General features: G+C 41.5%; 1 protein-coding gene and 1 long non-coding RNA gene across 3 annotated transcripts in view; one reads left to right on the top strand and one right to left on the bottom strand.

Moving 5' to 3' along the window:
• Positions 1-26046, top strand: part of CNGB3 (cyclic nucleotide gated channel subunit beta 3) — a 114385-nt gene that overhangs the window by 19061 nt on the left and 69278 nt on the right. The gene's annotated exons all lie outside the window — the stretch shown is intronic.
• On the bottom strand, positions 14091-20885 carry LOC109387572 (uncharacterized). Of its 2 annotated transcripts, XR_002125028.1 has the most exons (4): positions 20824-20885; positions 20617-20707; positions 18748-19387; positions 14091-15640 (listed from the first exon to the last, which is right to left on the bottom strand). It is a non-coding gene; the product is annotated as an uncharacterized LOC109387572 (long non-coding RNA). The 2 variants fall into 2 exon arrangements; XR_002125027.1 differs by having other exon boundaries at positions 20617-20839.

Below are 26046 nucleotides of genomic sequence, written 5' to 3'. Positions count from 1 at the left end.
GTCCCATCTCAGGCAGGCAGACGGAGTCACCTACTGCTCATGAGAGGGACAGCCGTTCTGTTCTGTTCAGGCCTTCCGCTGATGAGATGAGGGCCTCCCACCTCAGAGAGGGCGGTGTGCTTCAGTCAAATGCTCATCTCACCCAGAAGCACCCTCACAGACACACCTAGAATAATGTTTTCTTCACCTGGGCACCCTGCAGCCCAGTCAAGCCGACATACAAAATTAACCAGCACACCATCTCCATTACTCACATCAGAGAGTTGAAACTCTATGAGCCCTGATTTTTCAGAGGCTAAAACACAGTCTCTTCTTACTGTTTCACATTGTCCTCCCATGTCACCTGCAATGGACTGGATGCTTGTGTTCCCTTAAAAGTCTTAGGTTGAAGCCCTAACCCTCAGTGTGAGGGTATGAGGAGGTAGGGCCTTTGGGAGGTGAGTATTCCACGCGGGTGGCCCCTTCATGAATGGGTGCTTTTATGAAAGGGACCCAGAGAGCTCCCTTGCCCTCTTTCCACTCTGAGGATACCATAAGAATCCTGCAGCCCACGAGCGGGATCATACCAGAACCTAGCCATGCTGGCATGTTGATCCTGGACTTGCAGCCTCCAGAACTGTGATAAACAGATCTCTGTTATGTGTATGCCACCAGTCCATAGCGCTGTGTTACAGCTGTCACCCAGAGCTCTTTAGCATAGAACCTCTGTCTTCTCGGGCATACCTAACAAAGGCCTTTGTCTGCATCCTGCCACAGAACAGAAAGTCTAATGTTAACGATTCACAGAGGTTGGCATCCTGTTCGTAAAGTGCTCCCTTGTGCCCTTGTCTCAAGTGTAGTCTGGTAAGGATACAAGAGTATGGGCATATATTGGGGTGTCGGAAAAGTCATGACGCATTTTTTAAAAGAAAAGCATAGAAAAACTATGTCATGACTTTTCCAACAACCCAATATTTAAGCCAAATTCACTTATATGTCTATTTAGCTATTTTTAGAAACAAAAAGAAAGAAGTGAGTAAAGTTTGCATTATTATTATAAAGATGTGAATTTCATAAAACAAAAATCACTTCTCTGATTTTTTTCATCCAGCCCTCAATAAGATTCTAAATGGAGCCTAAAACTAATTTTCTAGCCATAGTAATAATGCTTATCTCAAATACATGTCAGCTCAGGAGGAGGTTTTTTTCAGGATATTCAAGTATTACACATCTACATTTCTGACTGGAATCCATTTACATTAAACTAGCTTTCTTTCTTAATTCTCTCTTTTGATATCCTTTCACATCTTTAAATTGTCTATCCAGAAAAAATAAATTCTTTGCAAATCTTCCCCCCCAAAAGCAATAAATTCATTATCTTGTCAGATGAATCATTTCACTTCTGAAAAACATGGAGTTTCACCCCTGGGAAGTCTCATCGATGCCATTTGTCTATTACCAAGAAAAATGGCCTGTTGCTGGCATTCCATCTCAGCACAGTCTTATTTTTTAATATAAAAAAGTATATTTTGATGGACACTAATGAATAGCAAGCAAAAGAAGATGTGTTTTGCCTGGAAACGTCAAATAGCTATGTCTGGAAGAGAAGACCGGGGTGAATGGCTGATGGGTTAAGTAGTTAAATGATGAACAAGCAAGTGAGTGAAACATTCGGTGTCCGTGACGGGGGCGCACTGCAAGACTGACTTTTACAGGGTAGTGGGCGACTCCTCATCACTGTTGCTGCCCGTAAGGCCGAGAAGGGAGGTGATTTCTATCCGCAGTCTTCGTGGTTCATAATAGCAATCAGTCTCTGTTGGGGAGGTTTTAAAATAGGCAATCATTTCACAGCAGGAACAATGAGAGCAGAATAGAATTCAGTCTCTTATCAGCACTCATAAACACTGACATTTATTGTCTTGTAGCTAGAAAAAGCAAGAATCGCTGTGGTAAAGATGCTTTAAAAATCCATATGTGACAGTATAGTTGAAATGGAAAAGGAACGTCCACTATCAAGTTTACAAATACAAAGTACAATTTATACTTCAATAATTTATAAGCTTGTAAAAAAGGGGAAATCAGCTACATATTTGCCTAGTTTGTGGAATGCATAATAAAAATGATAAAGTATTACTTTTAGCCCCAGATTAAAATTCCCCTCTATGGTAAGCAACGCTTTTATAATTAGGTATTGCAAATACTTTTAACAACAGACTGGTGATTTATTTTTATTAATAATTGCTAAGTTCTATTTCTAGCAACATGGCAGATTAAATGTTTATAAAAATTTATCAGGGAGAATATAATTTAAAATACTACATAAAATATAAAACCTACATTTGAATGCACGTCTGAGCTTGTGAAAAATAAATTCTATTGTTAGAAAGTTCTAAGAACTAGTGTTTTCTCTAAGGATTTATTCCAAACTTGTGTGGCCTAGATCTAATTTTAAATGTGTCATCAGGGCCAGCTGAGTGGCTCAGTTGGTTAAGAGCTCGCTCAAGAGTGCGAGCGCTGAGCAACAGCGGTTCAATTCCCGGTCTGAGCTGATCTGCTGCTGAGCTGCCAACAAGTGGCAGGATGGCTCAGCTACAAAAAAAAAAAAAAAGTGTCATCAGTAAGACAAAACCCAGGGTTAAAGTGATACAAGGACAGGTTAGAGACTCGTCCATCATACTGGGACTCCAAAGGGCAAAGCCACTGGAAGGGAAACTATCCCTCAGAGGGAAACAGTGGGAATAATACCTGCCGTTGTCCTGGCTCTGAGTGGAAAATAAAAAAGGAAATCTGAAATGCCGAAGGTAGGAAAGAGAAGAGGGGGAGAAGAGAAGACAAAAGGGAAGGCAAGGGAAAGGAACGGAAGGGAAGAAAACGAATTCTTAACCATGAGCCAATGTTCAAATAGATCTGGAACCAGAATTCCTATGACATTCGTATCCTAGAAGAAAAATGAGGCTACAAAATTATATATTTAAAATGATTAAATCTGAGAGCCCAGACACCTTCCAAAACCAACACCTCTGGAGGAAAAAGAACTTTAAAATCAGGTCTCAAAGTATCCCTATAGATAAAATTTCAATAAACATGAATTCACAGTTAAAAATTACTAAACAGATGAAGAAAGAAATCATTGTGAACAAGGCAACAGAAACAACAAACTACAGAATCAGACTTTAATATCTGCCAATGATGAAATTATCAAAAACAGGATATAAAATAAGTATATTTAAGGAAACAAGGGAGAAGTTTGAAAACAAGACAAAGGAACAAGAAATTGTCAAAATTAACAAGGCATTTTTGCAAATGAACTAAGCAGAATGTCAACAAATGAAAAACATAATCTCTAAAATTAGAAAGCAGATTAGACAGAATTGAAGAGTGGGGTAAAATAGATAATAAACCAAATAAGTCTCCTAGAATTCTACCATAGGGAAAAAAAGATGGAAAATATGAAAGAGAGAGAGAGAGAAAGAAAGAGAGAGAGAGAGAGATTATGAAGCATGGAAGGAAGTGTGAGAAGGTACAAATGCACATAATCAGAATCCCAGAGGAGATAATAAATGGAATGGTAGAAAATCAGTATTCAAAGCAGTAGTACAATTGAATGAAAGACAGTAATTCTCAGATTCAGTAACCAAATGAATGCAAATCAGCATAAATAAAATGAATTGATCCAAAATACATTGTAGTGAAGCTAAAAAGTACCAGAGAGAATACACAGAGTACTGAAAATAGGAGAAGTAAACTATTATATGACTTCTCAACAGTAACAATGGAAACCAGTAGACAGTAGAATGGCATTACCAAGATTCTGAAAGTAACTGTCAACCTAGAATTCTATACCTGGCAAAATTATTATTCAAAAATGAAGGTATAATACAGACGTTTTCAGTCAAACAAAAATGAAGTGAGCTTAGAAAAATTTTAATGAATACTTGAGGGGAGAAGAAAAATGACCTGAGAAGGGGAGACTCAAATTCGATTAATCAAGGTTCAGTCAGGAAAAAAAATTATTCTAAATATTTCAAGGAGAATGTAAATACAAGAAAATCGGTTGTTTAAAAATTGTCATAATGGGTAGGAGAACAAAGTTCAAGAGTGGAGATTGCAACCCAGAAATTAGGAAAATGCAAAAAGTAGCTGCCAAAACACAGCTGTCCCCTAACGCCGAAGCTGGAGACGAGCGATAAACTATGGAGCCTGAAGAAGGTTCAAGAAGTTGCTGCTGCCTCCAGGAAGTGTGGCCTGTCTTCTGCCGGATGACACATGAGTTGTGCCTTCCTGTCAGCTTCCATCTACAGTTGTCTCTCGTTGGTGCACCCTAAATTAGAACCCTCCTGGCAAGGGAGTCTTGAAAATAAGGTTCCCAGGCTTCCAGCCACTGCAGTAACATGGGAGAGTGCAAAAGGAACAGAAACACTACTGATTGCAAACAGACAGTCCAGCACAGAGAGTCAAGAAGTGAGCAGAGAAAAAGGCAAGCAAGTGGATAAATAGAAATAAACATTGACACCATAAAACAATTGCAATAATGACTAAATTGAGAGTAGAAAATGAGATAGAACTAAATTTCTCCCTCTTCCCGTGGAGTGGTAGGCATATGAAAGAGTTAAAGGTTTGATTAATTTCAGAACGTCTTAATTAAACATGCATGTTAAAATAGCTTTGAGAAATACTACATTAATTAAAACAGAGTAACCTCCATATACTAAACTTACATGGCTTTAATACTTGATAGATGAGAGAGAGAGAGTGCAATCCTGTCAATTAGGAAATGAAATCGATAATTCCATGTTCCTAGAGTGGTGATTTTTAAATACTTCTCTTTGTTTATTAATAGACCAAGCATTTTAAAAGTCATTAAAGATATAGTATATTTGAACAATACAATTAAATTAAATCTAGACATTTAGAGAATGCATATATCAACTAACTGAATAATACAGTTATTTCAAGCTTACACAGGATTTATGCAAAAAATGACCACATACTATGCAGAGTACACTGTAAGATCACCTCAGGAGCTCTTTAAAAATACAGATGTTTGAGTTCCCGCCACAGTGAGACTGATTTAACTGATGCGGAGTGCGTTGCAAGTGTTAGTATGTCTTCAGACATCCCCAAGCGATCCTAATGCTCATTCAGATAGAGAACCATTTCACTGGAATATAAAGTGAGTCTCAACCAGTTTTTAAAATTCTCTATCATGTTGAATGTGTTTTCTAACCACTATGCAATAACGTTAGAAGTTAAGTTTGGAAAAAAAACCATAGTAAAATTTAAAACACGCTTTTAAGTGACCCTTTGGTCAAAAAATAAATCATGAGTGAAATTAGAAAGCACTTAGAAAGGAGCACCAATGAAAATATTGCACATTGAACTTGTAGAATAATAAAAATAGTCAAATATTTTATTTGTTTTTGCTTTTCTTTTTTAGGCTTTTTTCATCCTTTTCCTTTTTTTTTTTTTAACTAGAAAAGCTGATTATAAAGTTTACTTGGAAGAACAAACAAGCAAAAATGGCCAGAAAAATCCTAACAAATAAGAGTAATGGAGGTGGTGTTATTCCTAGAAGACATTAAAATTTATTTAAAACCTCTGTAGTAAAAAGAAGCATGGTATTGGCACAGGGATAGATAATCCATTAAGATAGAACAGAGAATACAGAAATAGATCTAATTGCACATAAAACTGTAGTGTATGATAAGGTTGGCATCTAAAATCAGTACTAAAGAAGGTAGATTTAAATCAGTGGTATTAGGATAACTGGGTAACCATATGGAAAAAGAACTAAAATTGGACCTGCCCCTAATGCCACACGAGGATCAGTTCCTAATGACTCAGATTTAAATAGAAAATAGTGAAACCAAGTACTAGGAAAAAATATGTTCAAATTCCTCTGTAACATGGAAATGTACATTAAGTCCTAAGATTCAGAATTCAGACGCAATAAAAAAGAGCAGAGCTTGATACATTTTACTACATACAAAAAAAAAAAGACTTTGCATTAAAAAAAAAAATTCATGAAGAAAATCAGGAAAATAAACAGGAAAACTCTCATTGCAAATTTCTTTGGGGATTTATCATTTTATTTTGGGATTGATAAGAGGCATTTAATATTTCTTTACTTTAAGATACTTTAAGATTGTTAATGATTCACCCAACTTGATATCTATGTAATATGTTACTACCACTATTTAATTTTCCTTTTCAAAATTTAATACCAGAAGCACAGTGTACTTAATTAATAGCATAGGGTAAACCAGCATATGTAATCCTCCCAGGGGCAAGCAGTAATCCTGATACTCAATACGGTACAATCTGAAGGTCTATCTTTACCTCAAAAAAAAAAAGTAATTATTAGTAGTAAATATATGTCATACGCAACATAATATTCAGATATTACGTATGTATCACTCATATGTATGTGTATTTGGTGGCAAATTACCTGCTAGAGCCTCCACCTGTGCCTCCTACACTGAACGGCCATTAGCCCTGCTGCCAGAAACCCAATGGGTGTCTAGGAAGGAGGGCTGGTAGGAGGCGCAGCCAGTGCGCCCCGGTGGGCGGCTGGACATGAGTCGCGTGTGCGTCGTGCCCGAGACAGGTACAAGCCTGCAGACATGTGTGGTCCTGTTTGAAAGTGCTTCACTATTAATCATGGAGAGATGACAGATGAGTTGCCCGTTGCCATAGAAATCCAGAACAGACAGAACTTGCATCTACTTCTTTCTTTTGACATAGAAAGAAGGAAATTAGACAACTTTTACTTTGTTTTACAGCAGCTCAACTACGACTTTCAAACGTGGGTCTTCTTGTGCGTCTAGCAACAGCGGGGCACCGTAGGGTGACTGATGGATTGATTGAAAGGATTTGAAAATGGCACAAGCTCAGATTTCTCTGAGGCAGGCAGGTGATACATGACTAAAGGACACGGGCTGTGGAAACAACAGGCAAGCCTGATGGCCACAGAGACGGGACAGAAGGTGGACTGAGGGGACCATGAGGCGCCTGGGGGGACTCCCTCACCAGAAGCATCAGCCTGTGTGAGAGCGCCCATGTGGAATTGGGGTCCAGGGGTGCCAGTGTCGTCTGACTTTTTTCAGAAAACCCCCAAATCTGGAAGTCCATATTTTGAATCCTACCAGAATAAATTGAAAACCTTTTAGACTACAGGCCAGAGCAAACACTGCTGTAGATCACCAGGTTCCCATCACTGCCTTGAAAGAATAGTTCAGACAAGTTCACTGTACACACGCAGAGATGTGGCCTACAGGAAGCGCACAGTCACATCCTTCCCTGCGTAAAGCTCGTGCAGAGGGCAGAATCCAGACTGTAGGAATCCAGACTGTGCTTTTCATCAATAGCTTTGTTGCATTTCCTTTAAGTGTTATTTTTGTTATGTTTAGGATTTGGGTTTATAATAGCATTTTTTCTTTTTCTTTTCTTTTTTTTTTTTTTGTAGCCAATCTCTTTAATGCACTCATTGTAGGCCAAGTATGCATCAATAGCAAGAGCCTAAAAAAGAGGTTTTGTTGATTCTATTTGGAAGTTAATTGACTGATGGAGGCGGGAAGATCTGTTTAAAATAGGTAAAATGGAAGCTCCCCATTGTGAGAGGATAAATAGATGACTCCTTGAGTTTCTTAAAATCTTTGTTCCCTCGGGGAGAGGAGAGTGATTGGTCTCCCCAGGACTGGCATCAGTAGGAAAAAGAACATGATGAGACAGAGTATGACAGATGGGGAGGGGGCTACCCGGTGACAGCAGCAGACAAGAGCCGAGTCATTCGGGAAAGAAGACTCCCACCTACTGAGAGACAGACGTTGATTTGCAACATGTACGTTTTCAAGGAGCAGCAAAAATACGCAGTTAAGCTGAAGACAGCAAGCTGATGAGCAGCCTGAAAGTAAGCTGGCCTGTGGGGTCAGGGGGGAATGGGGTTCCTCAGACACCCCACCCTCTCTCTCCCCAGCCTGTAAAGGGAAGGGCCTGGGTGTTTCAGCGAGTCAGCCCGCGAAGGTGTGGGGGCTTAACCTGCCTGCTACAGTGAGACCGTTGCCAGCAGGGTTGACCGTTTTCTCAGATGGTTAGCACGGGTCTGGCGCTTACTATGTGCTGTTGAAGATAATCGCTTTGTGAATAAAACACTGTGTTTTATTCTACTCCAACTCAAATCCTAGAAGGGGAATCGCAAAGTAAAACAAATACTTTGTTTAAGTTTCCGATAGAAATTTTATGAGTATAGTGTTAAGCTTAAATATTGTTCTTGTTTTAAATACAAGAATCTTTTTCAAATATGGCTGTTTTCACAGCCACAAAATGTCTTGACAGTTCTTCCTTTATATGGAAGGTAATATTTTCACTTCTTATTATCCTCTCCAGCATTCCATAGTATCTGGACAGTCTGTTACATAAAACTGAAAGCTTCCATGTCTAATAATTTTACTCCAATAAATGTTCACCCCAATTGTGCTGAGACAGGAACAAGTCTAGCAACTCGCTTATGTGCCAACAGCCAGATAGGAAAACGGCTTCTGCCTGGGCTAATGCATGTGTCAGCCTGTGCTCCTGTGATGGGGCTGAGCTGGGCGTACCTGTGTCTGAGGCTGGCCCCTCCTCCGGGGTGACCTCCCTGTCACCTACTCACCAGCATCACTCTGGCAGCCCTTCCCTTTCTCTCCCGCAGCAGCTACCTGCTCTCTCTCTGTTGGCTTCACTTCTATTTAAGCATATAGACATTTTGTACATTTCTCTCATTTAAACAACAACAACAAAACGCTTCCCTGAGCGCCCCGTGAACAGCCGACTATTCCCTGTCTCTCTGCTCCCCTTTACAGCACATCTCCTCCAAGCAATTACCTACATTCACTTTTCCTACACGTCACTTCTCTCCTCCTGCGCCCTCCTGAGCCTGTTTCAACCAGGGCTTTATACCTTCATTCCACCAGCTTTTACCTTCTGTTGTGAATGTTTTCGTTGGCTTTGTCCATGTTTACCACAGTCACCAATGCCCGGTACACTGCCGGGTCAGCAGCCGGCCTCGGCACTGCTTTCTACCTGCGAGCAGCAGTCACAGGTGATCCCTCCCTCCTCCTGAAGCACTGTCTGCATGTCACTCCCCAGATGCCACTCTGGGAGTGACACCCCAGCTCACTGGCCACTCCTCCCTGCTGTCATGATGGCATCTCCTCATCTCCCCAACTGTGACGGCCCCAAGCATGGGCCTCAGGCCCCTTCTCTGCCTCTCCCACACCCTCTTAGCTGCACCTCTATCTGGCTCGATGGCTTTAAGCAGCACTAACACCCTGATCACTCCCAAGCTTGGATCTCCAGTCTGGATCTGCCTCAGAACCCCAGTTCTCCACATACCCCACTTCAGTGCCTAGTAGACATGTGAGAATGCACATGTCCAAACCACCTCTTCATTTCCCTCACTTCTTCCCCATCTGCCCTGCTGCAGCCTTCTCCATCTCAGTATGAGGCGCCTTCATTCTTTCATTTGCTCAAGCCAAAAATCCACCCTGGTCTTTCATACACTACGGCTGATCCAACAGTAAATCCTGTTGGCCACTCCTTTGGGATATAGATACTCAGAATTTCACCACATCTCAGCACCTCCACTGCTGCTCCCCTAGTCCAGCATGGCTCACATAACTTCTGGAGTGATCCCCAGACCGGTCACCTAGCTTCCGGTCTTCCCCCCACTGTGATCTGTATTCAGCAGAGAGCAGGGTGAGCTCGTGGAAATGCAGGTCACCCGTGTGTCCTGAGCCTCTCTGCTGGCTTCCCATTGCATGCTGAGCACAAGCTGAAGCCCTCACGATGGCCCCCAGCCCTCCGCGACCTGTCCCCTTACCTCCCACTGCTCCCCTGACCGAGTCCCACCACGCTCACCCTCGCACTCTGACCCAGCCACACGGGACAGCCTGCTCTCAGGAAAACCCTCCCGTAACTATGTGACTTCCTCGCTCACTTCCTCCCCAAGTCTCTGCTCAAATGTCACCTACAGAAAGCAGCATCCCTTTCAGTCTCCGTCTCCCTCACCTGGCTTGTTTCTCTCTGGAGCATTCATCACTACCTAACTTAGTCGGTATTTTTGAAACGTTCATATTCTGTCTCTTCCTACTAGGTACTTGAGGGTAGGACTTCATCATTTGCTTCTAAATTTATAAATAAATGCTGAATGAATGAGTCTCCAAATTATTTAATTTTAGAGAGAAGATGTTTTTCCCATAAATTTGTGACTCCATTCTTAAAATTTTTACATTTAATGTGCTGTCAGTTTCTCTTAAGTAACTGTGTACATCTCCTTCCATGAATATATTTGAGCTCCATGTCTAACTTTACAATATTTTTGTCACAAAGTACCACCAAGTCTTTCCAATGGTTCACAGCAACTTACAATTTAATGTGCTTTTAAGCTATTTGGGGTCAAGAACAAAATGGCACCCTTACCCTGGAACTGATTTCCACAAGTATGATGAAGTACAAGTTATGCATTCGGTCTCCTCTCTACAACCGCTGGTTTCGGCTGCAGTCATCCTAATGACTCCTGTGATAACCAGATTTGGAGAGGACGCTGTAATCAGGAGGTGATTGCACTAGCTGCCCGCCCCCTCCCCCCCCCCCCGAGTCTGGGACGTGATTTGAGACTCAGATGGAAGGAACACGATGGTTTAAGCCTGGCCTTGAGTGGGCGTCGGGACACAGAATAAAAGCGCCAGACGGTGGGCACAGGGGCCTTCTCTTCAGAGCGCAGCTAATAGGAGAAAGGTCCTGCCTCCACCCGGGACCCCCACGCATGGCCACGCTCTCGGGGCCCCTGCACTTTTACCCACTTGGAGCTCAGTGCAGTGTTTTTCTCGCACTAATGAGCAGTACACATATTCACATGCTTTTAAAATTAGAATCGGTGTTTTTAAAGTAATGAATGCTTTGCTTAAACCGTACCAACATGTGTTTTGAAAGGAACTGGAAATGCAACATATGGCTCACGTAGACTTAAATAGGCCTGTTCAGACATTAATCCGAGGGGGAGAGGGGCTGTTTGCCTAGTCGGGCCCCCTTAGGCACCGCGTTCTTCACTCAGTCCAGTCGTCAGTGTATCTCCTTACATCAGACGCTTGGTTTTAATAGGGCCTGAAAAAGTGCTTCATTCCCTACTTTGTAAAGACAATTTTAAAAGCATTCACCGGGAAGTGTAAAGTACAATATGAAAGGAACTTCCCGTTCTGATTATGAAGAGGTAATTTATAGGCAACTGTAACTGGATCCCCACCCAGACTTAGCTCACTCCCAGTGCAGGGCCCGGGAGAAGACAGTTACAGAGTTGACATTCTTCCTGGCAGCGACCTAGGGAAGGTCCCGCCCAGCGTAAGAGCAGCAGCGGCCGGCTGGGTCTGGGTTTCTTCAGCTCGCCCCCTGGCTCTGCATCACCCACGGCTCTCTTCCGTGTGTCCTCGCTCTGTGCGTCCGCTGTCTGCACTGGGCCCAACACAGCTGCCCGGCTCACTGCCCACCTGTGGACAGGCTCCTGGCACCGGACGTGAGCCTGCGGCTCATCCCAGCAACTCGCCTGTCACTCCCGAGTCCTCGGTGTTCCCATCGGGCATGTCCCTGACGTCCAGTCTTTCCTCAGTGTTCCGGTTTGACCTTTTTTTCTGTAGCACCTCTCTGCTTGCACCCAGAGAAGGTGGTTTACATGACTCAATTGGGCCCACCGGGATAATCCCCCCATTTTAAAGCCTGTAACCTGCAAGCTTCCTTTTGCCATTAACATAACATAGCATAACATAACATCACAACATAACATAACATAACGTAAAATATAGCATATAACATATAACATCACAGCGTAGTATAGCATAGCATGTAACATAACAGCATATAACATAACATAATATGACATCACAACCTAACATAACATATATAACATAACATAACATTGCAACGTAACATGACATAACAAGGTTCCAGGGATGAGAGTGTGGACATCGTTAGAGGGACTTTTATTCACACCTGAGGCTTATTCACTCTGGAGAACTTAAATGCTTACTGACCCGTTGAATAATTTTGGCAGGTAAATACAGTAAAAGACTGAGCAAAACTTAAACAATGAAAATGAAAACTTCCTTAGACCTGAGTTTTAATTAGCCAAGAACAAAAGCTGCTTACTCACTGACAGGAAATACTTATGAGAATTCGACTCAAAGTGAAATCCTGGCACAGGACTTCAGCAGATAATTAGAATTCCTAGGCAGTTTGCTTCTTCTGAGATGCTTTTTGAGAGGTGTGAGGGGGTTTTATCACTGGTGGATAGCTTGTAAATGCTCGGACATGGGCTGATTGAAATGAATTCCAGGTCTAATTTCTTACTTTAATCTTTCATTAAATGTAGCTGCTAGTACCACAGCTCTAGTTCCTGGGTTGCTGCGGACCCTGAATGAAGGAGACTGACTACCTCCCTGTCATTTGCTCACACAGATAATCCCTCAAATAAAAAAATATATGTCATATATACATATATCACTCCTAATTCCAACACTCAGGTATAGCACTGTAGCTACTCATTCTCCGTTGAAAAATACAAATGAATGGATGAATGAACAGGATCCTAGTGTAAAACCAAAACAGACTTTCCTTGGTTGTACAATCTCCCTGGTCATGTACAGTAGTCTGCCCAGCACTGGCTCCTACAGTGCAGCGAACAGCTGAACCACAGCGTGGATTAAGAAAAAGGCACAGCAGCCCTCAGTCACAACAAAGCTTGAACTCTGCTCAGAACTGCCTTGGAGCAGCGTTAAGTTTGTGCCATAAACATGCGCTTACACTGCCCTCTAGTGCCTGTCCACTAGATGGCATGCAGCAGCCGACATTGGAAAAACTTGCAAAGCTAAGAGATCAAAGAAAAACAATGACAAAGGGTAGAAGGAAACGATTAGAAATTAAATTGTATGCACTCAGTGAATTCCTATTATGGAAAAATAAATTATCAAAAAGCTCTCATATTGTTCTCCCCACCCACCCCATCTCCCTTGCTAACACAAAGCCATACACCTTTTTCATTCTGACTGTGCCTGTAAGCGGAAGGAAAAAAAACCCTGTAGTCAAGCTATGAATAGAGAAACATACGCTATTATATATATTTGGACGTGTGTGGTGGGTAATTAACCATGTTCAAAATAAAAATATGATTAAACCGGCAGAGTGGCTCAGTTGGTTAAGAGCTTGCTCAAGAGTGTGAGCTCTGAGCAACAGAGTCGCTGGTTTGATTCCCGGCCTGAGCTGAGCTGCTGCTGAGCTGCCAACAGGTGGCAGGATAAAAAAAAAAAATATATATATATATATATATATATATATATATATGATTAATAGAAAATGAATAATACACTAAAGGAAAGTGAAGATGACATCAAAAATAACAAGAATATCAAAGATTGTTCAAAGAACTGTGTTCTTTCCAGAGCTCTTTGGAAGAAAAGGAGATGTAGTTAGGTCCTTACAGCAGACCAAGGAGCCAAATGGATTTCAGATGGCCGAAATTTAAAACAAAATCAACTTTCAAAAGTTATGAGAAGATTAAAGTGAATATCAAATATATGGAGAACTTTCTAAGCTGGAAGAAATGACAAAGGAAAATGTGGATGCATCCAACTATATCAAAATAAAAATGTTTCAGTGTTAAAAAAAATGGGCCAGGACACAATAAACAAAATGTTTACACATATATAATATATGAAAAGCTTATACAAAAAGATAAGAAAAAGAATATGACTTCAGAACTGGCAATTAACAAGTGAAAAAACTGACTTACAAGTAAATAGGAAAGCGTTCACCTTGAGAGTAACCAAAAAATGCTAATTAAAATCGCATGCCATTTTTTGGCCTACCAAATTAGCAGAAATGTTTTTTAAAGAATATCCAGTGCTGTAAAAGGGAAGGTAAAACATTCTGAAATGTTAATGGTATACCTTAAAAACATTAGCATGTATCAGAATTCTTAGAAATAGCCATATTCAAAAATATTCAGTGCTACCATTTTTGAGAATTTATTCTGTAAAAAGTTTAGAAATAACAGAATTGAAACCCATGAGTCACTGAAGTAGCAATTAGTAAAAGTTTATTATGCATACACCAAAAAGACAGTTTGCAAACAGGCAGCACTCGAACTAAAGCCTGGACCTGGGGCACAGGGCGTGGTGTTGGTACATGGCTCAGGTGGTGAGAGGCAGTGACAGTTTACTCTTCACAATCACTGGTCACTGAAGGATTTCTCCTTCAGTGACAGGGAATTGGGCAGTAGCCACTTCATGTCCACCTTGGAAACAGTTCAAGTTTGGCTTATAATTTCTAGAAGCATAAGCAAGAAATGACCCACGTCAAGTTAGTCTTGCAAAATAAGCTGAATTAAGCTTTGCTTATATGACTAAACTGGTTTTGTTTGCTCAGAGAATTTTCAAGGTTGGTCTCCATTTCTTTTTGATTTCAACAGTTGTAAGGAAATTTCCTTAACTGTGTAAAAAGCTTTATGGTCCAAGCTAATCTTGCAGCATTTTCTATGACACAAACGGTATATACCTCGTGAACGTCCAATGATACAGCATTGCACAGGAGCCTTAGGAAGAGCCGCCCCACTGGTGGGCTCGACCACACTGCCGGCACCTCACAGAAGCACTGGTCCACTCAGGCCTCAGAGATACAATAGTACCAGGGTCTGCGGTGGCCTCTGCTTCGAGCAGCTCCATCCGTTCCCCTCAGAGTGTCTTACAAGTAGCCATTTTCTAGGTGTGTCATCATATTTTAAAAGATTAGGAAGTATTTTATAGTATATACATTAAAATGTTTACAAGCAAATTCTAATTAAAATGTGTTAGGTTATTAATGACTAAAAGGAGAATACAGAGTTGTACGTATCAGTTAATCTCAAGTATATGTTTTCCAACCTATCTAAAGAACAAAGACTTGAAGAATATACACTAAATGTTAATAATGATTTTCTTTGTATTCACCTAAAACTCATCGTTTTCTCTTCCTTCACTTTTATGTATTTCCAAGTCCTCAATGACTACTCATTTTTAATAATTAAAAAATAATTTTAAAGTCTTTAACTGTAAAATCCATAACAAAAGAAGGCAAAAGTACTGCAGGGGAAGTGACCATTTCCAAATGATTAGCTATTGAATGATTAAAAATATGATAAAACCTATCATGAGATGGCATGATAGTGGTTGCTCAGTAAGAGAGCTGTATTGCAGGTGATGCACTGTTGTACTGCCATCTCCCTGTTTTTCTAGTTTTTGAAATTACCTCAGTAAGCCCATAGAGGTCCTCACCTGAAAGCCTGGATCATTATCTGTCTAGAAACGAGGTGGAAAGGGTTCTTGCTTAGGTCGATTTGAATTAGACGACTTCTGAGATGTCCTTCAAAACTTGTCTTCTGCACCCAAATTCACAAAAAATATGGGTTATTATTAGTATTAGAGTCCCATATGGATTTCAGGAAATACTTCAATGCTGAAAGAAATTTAATCCCGTCATTCAACTCTGTACTATTATCAATGTTGACATATTTTGCAATTTTAGATTTAAAATTTTGAAGTTTTAGTCCATACTCTTTCCTTCTGCTTGCGAAAGGGATTTTTCTAGGGCCAAGGAATGCCTGCATATAAAAAAAGGGAGGGATAGACATTGTGTGCATCAATTTCGACTCGGATAATTATGAGCTCATAGCTCTTAAAATAGCAGTGGTTCATTATCATGTACTATCAAAGTATATATTTTTTTAAAAATGAAGCATTCTTTCCAGGCTGAGGAGGCAGAGATTTTAGTGGAGCCAGGATTCAATATTTGCAATAATTTTTATGTTTTAAATTATATTGAACATGATAATTATCCAAAAGCCAATAATCAAGATTTGGAAATATCCAAAAACATTCCTTGCCTTTCGTCTACCAATCCACCCACTTTAGGCCCGTTCTGGTTTTGGTTCATATCATAACCGGAAGGCATTGGAGTTGGGGTGACAAACGAAGGTAGAATTTAGATAATTTAATCTTGTTAGTTGTAACTGACAAACCTTTTGTAAATAGCATAGAACATAAAAGAAATAAATCCTACACTAAGAAAAATACCCAGAATTTTAATGTAGCTACTATGTAAATACAACTAGTTGAAAATATTTATTGATGGCAACCCTCTAGTAAATTTCCTTATGGTCAGTTAAATGGTGCTGAGTATATAAGTATTTGATAATGGCAGGCAGAATACTTTAATAATTTCCAAGGTGTTATACAAATGCTTAGACAGAGCTGAGTTAATCACTGGCAGGGTTTTTTTTAAACTAGCACAACAGGTTTCCAATGTTTATGTCAGTTAAGTGAAAAAACCCTTTAAAATACATTGCTTCTCATGAGGATGTTGCTCTTATTCTGTAGAAATTAATTCTTAGGCCTCCTTTTTTGACATTGAAATAGAAATTTAAAGCAATGAAGTGTCTTTGTATTACTAAAACAAGAAATTGAACATGTTAAACAAAATTTTGTAGTGGTCTTGCTTTTTTATTTGGCTTGATTGGGATGGAACGAGAGAGAAGAAGGGAAGGAGGGAGAGAAGGAGAGGAGAGGAGGGGAGAAATGGGGGAAGAAGAAAAATGGAAAAGGGGATAAATTATATTTTTGGTTCCAGTCAACTCCCCTTTTGGAGTGCCTGAGACGGAAGATTAAAGGATTCCGTACTGGCTAAGACTTGAATATTGTGAGCATGGTACAAAAAAAATACTCTGACGACCCTATAACTTCGCCAAAGGATCTAACACATTGAACAGAGGGAAGTGAAACTCCTATCCAAACTACCTGCACTTTTCAAACCACAGAGGCCTCGAAAGCTTTCAGCACTGCTACCTTTTACTAATTATTGTGAATGTCAAGACATTCGTTATTTATCCAGGCCAGGATACTATGGAACAAGAATCCACAGATACTGATGAACGGCTCTTTGGAAATGGTACGCGTACGCAACATTTTGAAATTCGGTAATTGCCGTTTTATTGTTTATTTATAAAATAAGAGGCAATTAATTTATAATTAAATTATTACTCACTACTTCAATATAAGAAAGGTGATTTTTTAATTCTGTTATAATCTCCAATATGACACTAAGCTGCAATAAATGGAATAGGAAAAGAGGCCCAAACTGAGAGGAACTTAAAACTTATACCCTCGATTGGAAAATAAATTGTGGGGGTATTCTACTACTTAAACTTCAAAGTCTAAGGGTGTGTCCAAGTGATCACCTCCCTGTCATCGATCACTCATTTTAAGAAAATTAGAATTAACTGGGAAAAACAAACCCAGCACCAAGGACAGTAAGTGATGTGCCCAAGTGGGTGAGAGGCCAATATGCAAAGGCTGGGGGGAAGGGCGAGGCATGGCAGACAGAGGAGTCCGATTGAGGAAGTTCAGGGCGTGGGGAGAAGTAAGGAGATAAGGAACAGTTTTCAGTGACAAGCTGTCTTCATTGCCCTAATTGTAAACTGGCTGTGGCCTGGGGGGATCCAGTGTGAAGCGGTTAAAATCCATCATCATGGCCCACAGAGGGCCTTGACGTCGCCCTGGTTGTGGTTTTTAAACTTAGTTTTACCCTCTTCATTCCCCCCAAGCTCTTAATACTCTCTCCAGCTGACACCCTACCTCCCCCCGCCACCCCCACACACACACACACTAACCACTACCACCACCCCATTGTCTACACCTCACTCCAAGATCTAAATCTACTTCCAGGAAATAAAATGACCTTGGCCAGTTATATCTTAACATAAATTATATAATACGTCTCCAAAAATCAAATTAAGCCTAATTCTAATTGTGGAATGGAAAGCTTTTCCTTTATTAAGAAATTTTATATATCACCAAGCGTGGGGAAGCGCTAAGGAGAGAATGGAGCAAAGGAACTAAACAAGGAGCCATTGTATTATCTCTTTGTATGAAGTTGTCCATGCCCCAATCAAAGCCAAAGGAGCTCAAAATATGCTTTCTGTCCCACTGAGTAAAGGGACTTACTTATCCTTGACTGTGGTCATGAGAATGCTCACACACAGGTAGACTCAGAAGTGTCATATTGCCCTGATGAAGATGATATTTATACTTAGTTTCCAAGGAATACCATCTAAATACCATCTAGAAGAATCTTCACTTACAAATGATTTGACCCTGTATATAAAAATGGGCAAATGTATTAATTTTCACAGAGGGGCATGATGTAGAATCTGGAGATTATGGATCCCACAGTTTTATGTTAATCCCTGGCAGAACTGGAGAACAGGTTGTTAAACATGATTGGTGAGCACTTAGAAAATAAAATGGTGTCCTAGATAGCAAATAGGTTTTACTAAAAAAAAAAAAGAAAAAAAGTCCAGCTAACTTCATTTTAGAAAAGAATTTGACAATCTCTCAGTATGTCTTTTCAAAGAAGATGAAGAAATGTGTTCAGTGAAGTCATAGTTAACCAAAAAAGTGTCCCTATTAAATTTTAACAAATGAACCAATATAAAGTAGTTAGTGATGTAAATACAGACACTATACTTTAATTGTGCAGATCGACAGTGTTTCAGTGACTAGGAGAAAGCAATAGACGACACAAGTCCCAAATCTATAAAAGAAACAAAATAAGATAGGAACACTACTATATTTGTGATAGGGTAAAAAGAACACTAGGTTGAAACAAGCGATACTAAAGGAACTTGATTCTTATCTTCAGACCTCCACTTACTGTTCTCATAGACGTGGACACGTTTCTTGATTTGCTAAGACCTCAGTTTCCCCGTCTGAAAAGGAGAATAATCACATTTGAGAAGCCTCATTCATGGGATTGTTGTGAGATTCAAATGAGGGAAGAATGGTGGGGAAAAAAAAACCCTTTTGAACTCATGAACTGCATGAGAGAGATGTAGAGTTCTAAATAAAAGTATAAAATATTCGATCGCTTGAATATAGACAGAGGGAGAGTCACATAGAAGACCTGGGAGACAGTTGAGGAAAAGGACTTAATATGAGCAAACATTGGGACTTAACTAATTTAAAACAAAATAATAACAATAACAGCATAATGCATAGTACCACTCTTATTTGTGTTAATCAAAACCTATCTGCAGTATTCTGTTCGCTTCTTGGCATTACTTGTTAATTACAAGTAATTTAACATTACTTGTTAAATTACTTGGCATTACTGACAAATGGAGCTCCTCCCAAAAGGCACCCACAGTGATGGGGAAGGGAGCTCAGTATCTTGCCAGGAGGGGGACATCCTCAGGAACTTGGGATCCAGGAAAATGAAGAGTCTTGATAGGGAGGGATTGATGATTGTCTTCAGATAATTTTGTCCACTGTATGGAAGAGGAGTGAGGTTTGTCCTGTGTAGTTTCAGAAAATAAATTGAGGATTAGTGTATGAAATTGGCTTACCTTGGTTCACGATAAATACTGTGCCAGTTAAGAGAATGAAAAGACAAGCCACAGACTGAAAAAATATATATATATCTGCAAAACACCTATCTGATAAAGGACTCTTATCCAAAATGTACAAAGAACTCTTAAAATTCAACAGTAACAAAGCAAACAACCCAATTATAAAAAAATTTTTAAAATGGGCAAAAGATTCTAACAGATTCTTCACCAAAGAAGATATACAGATGGAAAGATCATTTGTCATCGGGAAAATGCAATTAAAACAACAGAGAGATCCCACTGCACCCTTAATAGGATGGCTGTCATTCAAAACACGGACACACCAAACGCTGGCGAGGACGTGGAGCAACAGGCGCCCCTGCTCCTTTCTGATGGGAACCAAAATGGCGCAGCCACTGTGGAGAACTGTTCAGCCAGTTTCTTACCAAGCCAAACGTAGGCTGTCCATACGGTCCAGCAAGCAGGCTCCTCGGTGTTTACCCAAAGCTGAAAACGTATGTCCACACAAAACCATAAACAGATATTTATGGCAGCTTTTTCATAATTGCCAAATTTTGGAAGCAACCAAGATGCCTTTCTGTAGGCAAATGGGTAAATAAATTGTGGTCCACCCACACAATGCAATATTACTTAGTGACCAAAAAAATGGGATCTCAAGCAAAAGAAAGACATGAAGGAAATTTCCATGCACATTGCTACACGAAAGAAACCAGTCTGAAGAGGCCACACACTGTATGATTCCCACCATAGGCCATTCTGGAAAAGCCAAAACCAGAGAAAGTAAGATCAGTGGTTGCCAAGCCTGGGGAAGGGACGACGGAGTGAGTATTTAGAGCTCGGGGTATTTAGGACAATGAAGCTGTCCTGGGTGATAGTATAATTAATGGTGGAGTCACATCATTATGCATTTATCAAAAACCACAGAACTGTATAACCAAAGAGTAAATCCTAACGTAAACTGTGGGCTTTAGTTAACAATGAATCAGTATCCATTTGTCAGTTGTAGCAGATGGAATGCACTAGTGCAAATGCACCCCAACGGGAAACGGGGTGCGGAGGGGGACACGAGAGAAGCTCTCTGTACTTTCGGCTCAGTTTTTCTGTAAACCTAAACTGCCCTAAAACATAAAGTCTTTTTGAATAATCACGAAGTCTATTAATTTAAAAGATCTTACCAGTAATGAGAGCTGTCTGTGGAACAGGCTGCTTGCGATGACAGGCAATTACTGTATGTGACAGAGTTCAGAGAGATGGAATGCCATCGTCCTGAGGGAGGGACAGAGGTTTCTTTCTTTGAGTGGAAGGCTGTACTGCGTGGCCCCCAAAAGCCCCATCACACCCTTTAATCTGAGAAATGGTCATGGCCCAGCTCATCAAATCACCTCCTGTGCTGCTCGCTGCTTCCAAGCCACCAGGTGTGGCAGTGTTCCCACCACTGTCTGTCACTCGCTCCTAATCCTGATAGCTCTGGGAGGGAGGGGTGTGTATGTCTGAGGCAGAACTGCTCCCCTTCCCAGCAAGCCACCAGCCTGCCTCAGGGCGAAACCGCTTCTATTCTAGTGGAATCGGCCTGCATGGTTAGGATGCCATGCTCTTCTAAGATAAAGGCTACGGGTTTATTAGTAAATAGGACTTTCTTTTGAAACGGAGTGCCCAAGGGTAAGCATCTGGCTCTATCTATGAAGAATAAGTTTCTAAAATATGAAAGGAAAAAAAGTGTTCACCAGCGATTTTTTTTTCAGTACGTGAACTTTGCTAAATCCTAACAGTTGAGGTGCTACCCTTTGAAAATCTACTAAAAATATATGACATTTTCTCCACACACAAAAAATATGTATGCACATTTTTTAAATTATATGCAATTTCAGGGGCTCCTGGAATTTCTGAAACCAACCTGAGACCCTCTAGGTGACCCATGGACCCTCAGTTGAGACCCTCCAAGAGAGACCATATTCAGCACTTCGCTTGAGAGCTCAGAGTGCTGAGCTTGTGCTCACGCCGTTTCTCCCACTCATGCACCCCCACCTGTCCCCCAGCCACCAATCGCAGGACACTGAGTCCAGGTTCTTACTGGAAACACAGATTCCTGTTTTCCAAAGGCTACATACATAATTCTGCTGACAATTACCTCCTCTTCTCAAATACCAAATTAAAAAGAGCAGAGCCATAGGGTGGCTGCAGTATTTTTAGCTGCAATCTCTTTTGCATTGCTTTTGCGGCTTGCTTGTAGCCAATAGGATTCTATCACATTCACTAAGAGGAGTCAAGCTGCAAATGCAAATTCGTGTGACTGTCGCTGTCCCTGGTTTCCCTAAAAACCTGTGATGCCCATCCAGGATCTGTTCTGACTGCGAACAGCCCCGATGGCCCAGGGGCGGTGCTCCCGCTCTGCTGGGAAGCCTGTGAGAATGGGGTACCGGGCTGAAGGTTCTGTGTAAGCCAGTGTGCGGCAGCCCACACACGCTCTCTGCACAAGACGTGGGAAGTCATTTTAAGCATAAAATGTGATGAGTGGCCCGCCTCTCTGAAATGCCTTGGAAACTTGTGTTACAGAACCGTGTGTGCTCTGGGCTTCCCACATTTTCCTCCTGAAGATTAAAGTGTTTTCCCGTCATTCATCTTGTTATTCTCCTCTGTAAAATATTAGCTTTACCTGACACGTAAGCAAGCTAAGTTTGAATTAATGTCAGTCCATTTTAATAAATTCACCTTCCAGCACATATTGTTAAAACAGGACCCAAATGGCGAGATTCTTATTCAGTTTTGTTACATGAACTCTGAGTGTTCTCTATTTTTTAAGAGAAGTAATTCACTGTAAGACCATTTCACCCTCTTAAAATCAAAATACTCACCCTTAAAGGTGAACAAACATTGAGTTCTGATTATTTCCATTCTCTCTTCTAGAGCTCTGTTGTCATTTGTGTATAACCTTCTGTTGCCTTTCTTCCATGTGTGACTTTTCAGTTAGATGGGCTGGGCCTCAGTTCATCTGAAAAGGGAAGTAGAAAAGCCCATCTCATGGAGAATCAGGTGTGATAGAGACACAGCTAGATTTCAACAAAGGTTAGGACATTTTGTCCTTCCCTGGAGAAGAGGACACGGGTGCTGAAACCAAGGAAAACGTGTGGCTCCTGCCAGCACGTTACACATTCAAGCCTACTCTTATGGAGGAGCGCTGTGTCTCAAACTTGAGTGTGCACCCCCATCATCTTAGGAGCTGTCAACATGCAGATTATGTTCCCCGGGACCTGAGGGGCGGGGGCTGAGGTTCTGCACTTCTGGCAAGCTCTCAGGGCGCGCCAACGCCACAGTGCCCAGACCTCAGGGCGCGCCAACGCCACAGTGCCAGGACCACGCTGAGAAGCAAGGTCAGAGCACTCCGTGGTTCTAAGAATCCCGGTGCATCTAAGCAGGGAGCCTGCCATCGGGTTAGTGATGGCGTTTTGTTAATTAACTTTTAATTTGGGATAATCATGGGTTTACATACACTTGTAAGAAATAATATGGAAAGTTCCCTTTTACCCTTTACCCAATGGTAACATCTTGTAAAACTATAGTACAGTATCACAACCAGAACATTAAGGTTGATAATCCACTAATCTTATTAAAATCATCTCAGCTTCACTTGTGCTTATATATATATGTGTGTATTTAGTTTAATGTGATTGTGTCACGTGTATAAGTTCATGTATCCATCACCACAGTCAAGATACTAAACAACCCACCCAGGGCCTCTCCTGGTACCCTTTACAACCCCACACATCTCCCTCCCTGCCCTTCCCTGCCCCCCGACAATCACTAACTGTACTATCTTTTTAATGTTGTCATTTCAAGAATGTCACATAAATGGAATCGTACGTTATTTAACCTTTACAGATTGGCCTTTAATCAGAATTCCCTAGAGATTCATGCAAACTGTGTGCATCAAATGACACATTTTTCTCTTTTTTCTCTGAGTAGTATTCCATTATATGATTATACCATAGTTTAGCCATTCAGTCATAGAAGTTGTTTCCAGTTTGGGGTTATTACAGATAAAGCTGCTATACACATTCGTGTTCAGGTTTTGTGTGAACACAAATTGTGTTTTCTCTGGGATGTGTCCATGAGTGCAGTTATTGGGTCACGTATTTATTGCATGTTTAGTTTTATGAGAAACTGCCAAACTGTTTTCCAGAGTGACGGCACCATTTTACATGCCAACTAGCAATGTGTGAGTGACTCAGTCTGTCCACACCCTTGCCAGAACTTGGTTCTGTCACTTTTTTTAGTTATTCCAATAGGCGTGTGGTGATATCTCATTGTGGTTTTAATTTGCATTTCTTACCAGCCAGCGATGATGTGCATCTTTTCATGTGCTTATTTGCAGCCTGTATCGCCTCTTCCATGAACTGTTCATGTCTTTTGCTCATTTTATAATTGGGTTGTTTTGAATTTTTTACTTTTAGGTTTTGAGAGTTCTTTATATATTCTGGAGTTTTGTTGGATATGTAGCTTGCAAATATTTTCTCCCTCTCTGTTTTGTCTTTTCATCCTAACAAGATCTTTCATAGGAAGTTTTTAAATATTGATCAGATGCAATTTACAATCTTTCCTTTTATTGACTGTGCTTTTGGTGTCAAATTTAAGAATTCTTCTTCGAGCCCCAGATCCAAAAGATTTTTTTTTCCTAAAAGTTTTGGAGTTTTATTTTTTTTTACACTAAATTTACGATCCATACTGAGCTAATTTTTGTGTAAAGTGTGAGGTTTAGGTTGAAGTTCAGTGTCTTGCCTTGGATGGCCAGTTGCCCTAGCACCGTTGGTGGAAAGAAAGAGCTGCCTTTCCTCCTCTGAACTGCTTTTGCACCTTTTGTCAAAAATCAGTGGGTGCCTTTTTAATGGTGGAGTGAATATTCTGCAGGTCTGTCCCGGGGATAGATTGACAGCAGTGAAGGCAATGGAGTGACCCAGTCAGTGCAAATTCTTGATGAAAATATAATTATTAACAGGGAAGGAAAGCCATGAGGGTCTGCTTGCACCTTGAGGAAAGTCTCAGCATAGGGGTAGACGACTAGCACTGGCTTTCGGAGGTAACCAGCAGCTTGTTGAACGCAGTCTTGCTCATTATCAGCCTCCTTCTAACAGACACTTCATCCTTTCCTTTAGTGGCTTAAAGGTAAACGATTATTTACCTTTTACCTGCATGCCCCGCCTCCTTCTTTAACACATTTAGTTTGGGTCTTCAGTGCTTCAGATCAATTTGATGCCTCTTTGCATTTGGAAGAAGGAACAGAAGACACCATGAATGTGACACTCAGGACATCCCTTAAGTACATGCACTGCCCTCTCCATTTTCAATTTCAGCATCAAGCTGAATATTCATTTTACATTATTTCTTTATTAGATGCTGTTCATTCTTTCCCTGGAATATAGACGCTGTCTCCCTATGCTTTCAGAGGAAAGAAGCTGTGCAAATATTTTCCAGTCAAGGAAATGCTAACATTTACCACTCACCCACTGTGAGGAACAATCTGCCCATGAACTTGGCCCCGCCAGACACTGAACCTCCTAAATTCTAGCTGGGCGAGGCTGGGAGCCTGGTCCCCAGGCCTCAGAAGCTGGCCACGGTCACATCCGCACGGGCCAGCGCGTCCAGACCTCTGTGTGGCAGTGCTCAGCCAGCGTGCAGACGCGTGGCCTGCCGGCACGTTCGGCGGTCACCACCTGGCTTCCGCGCCCACCCCGGATGCGTTCCTCCTGCTCCCTCTTGCCCGGAGGCGCTCCCGGGATGTGGCTCGTCCACTCAGACAGTCTTGGGTCCCCTCTCTCTGCAAATCTTCTCTCTTCACTTTTAATTTACTGCGTTACTCTAGAGGGAACCCCTACATACACACCTCTGCACCGGCCTCCCCACTACAGAATCGGCCTCTGCACCCTGGCCTTTTGCCTCCATCCCAGGCTGCTGCCATGTGCTGCCGCCAAGGCAATGACAAGCCTGCTTCAGGGTCACTGACCTTTGTTTGGGGCAGTTTCAATTTCTCTACCTTCCTCTTGTCACATCCGCCCCTTGCTACCCACTGTCTCATTCCCAGTTTACTCACAGGGGAGAAGCTACTGACCTAGTCAGAGCCTGGCCATTGGGTGCTGGTTGGGGTCCCGGTGCCTCCCGCCAGGCAGCAGGCCTCGCCTTTCTCTGGGTGGTTTCCTCTCCCTCGTAAAGCCATCCAGGCGCGGTTACTTCTGACGGAAGAGCCCCACTCGGTCAGGGTGGGCAAGTGGGTGAGCAGACCCACGATCGCCTGTGGGAGGAAACGGCCCCATTCTCCTCAGCACAGGGCTCCACATTGAGATTGGGGAGGGTTGCAGAGTCTACTGTCGCCCCAAAGCCTAACCTGAATGTCTCACTTTAACTTTCACCAGAGCTCTACATTCTCTGCCCACAAAAGTCCCGCCTCCTTCATCTGCTTCCACCTTAAACCTCCTTCATCTGCTCCCACCTTAAACCGTTTTACCTTACAAATAACATTGCTGCTGTGGAGGGGAGAGGCCGCCATGCAAGACCTGCCCCACAAACGGAATGTGCTGCTCACCAAGCCGGCAGAGCTGCTTGGAGGGGGACGGCCC

This window comes from Hipposideros armiger, unplaced genomic scaffold (genome assembly GCF_001890085.2).
Source record: "Hipposideros armiger isolate ML-2016 unplaced genomic scaffold, ASM189008v1 scaffold_163, whole genome shotgun sequence".
Classification (NCBI taxonomy): domain Eukaryota; kingdom Metazoa; phylum Chordata; class Mammalia; order Chiroptera; family Hipposideridae; genus Hipposideros; species Hipposideros armiger.
This window is presented reverse-complemented; position numbering and strand designations above follow the sequence as displayed.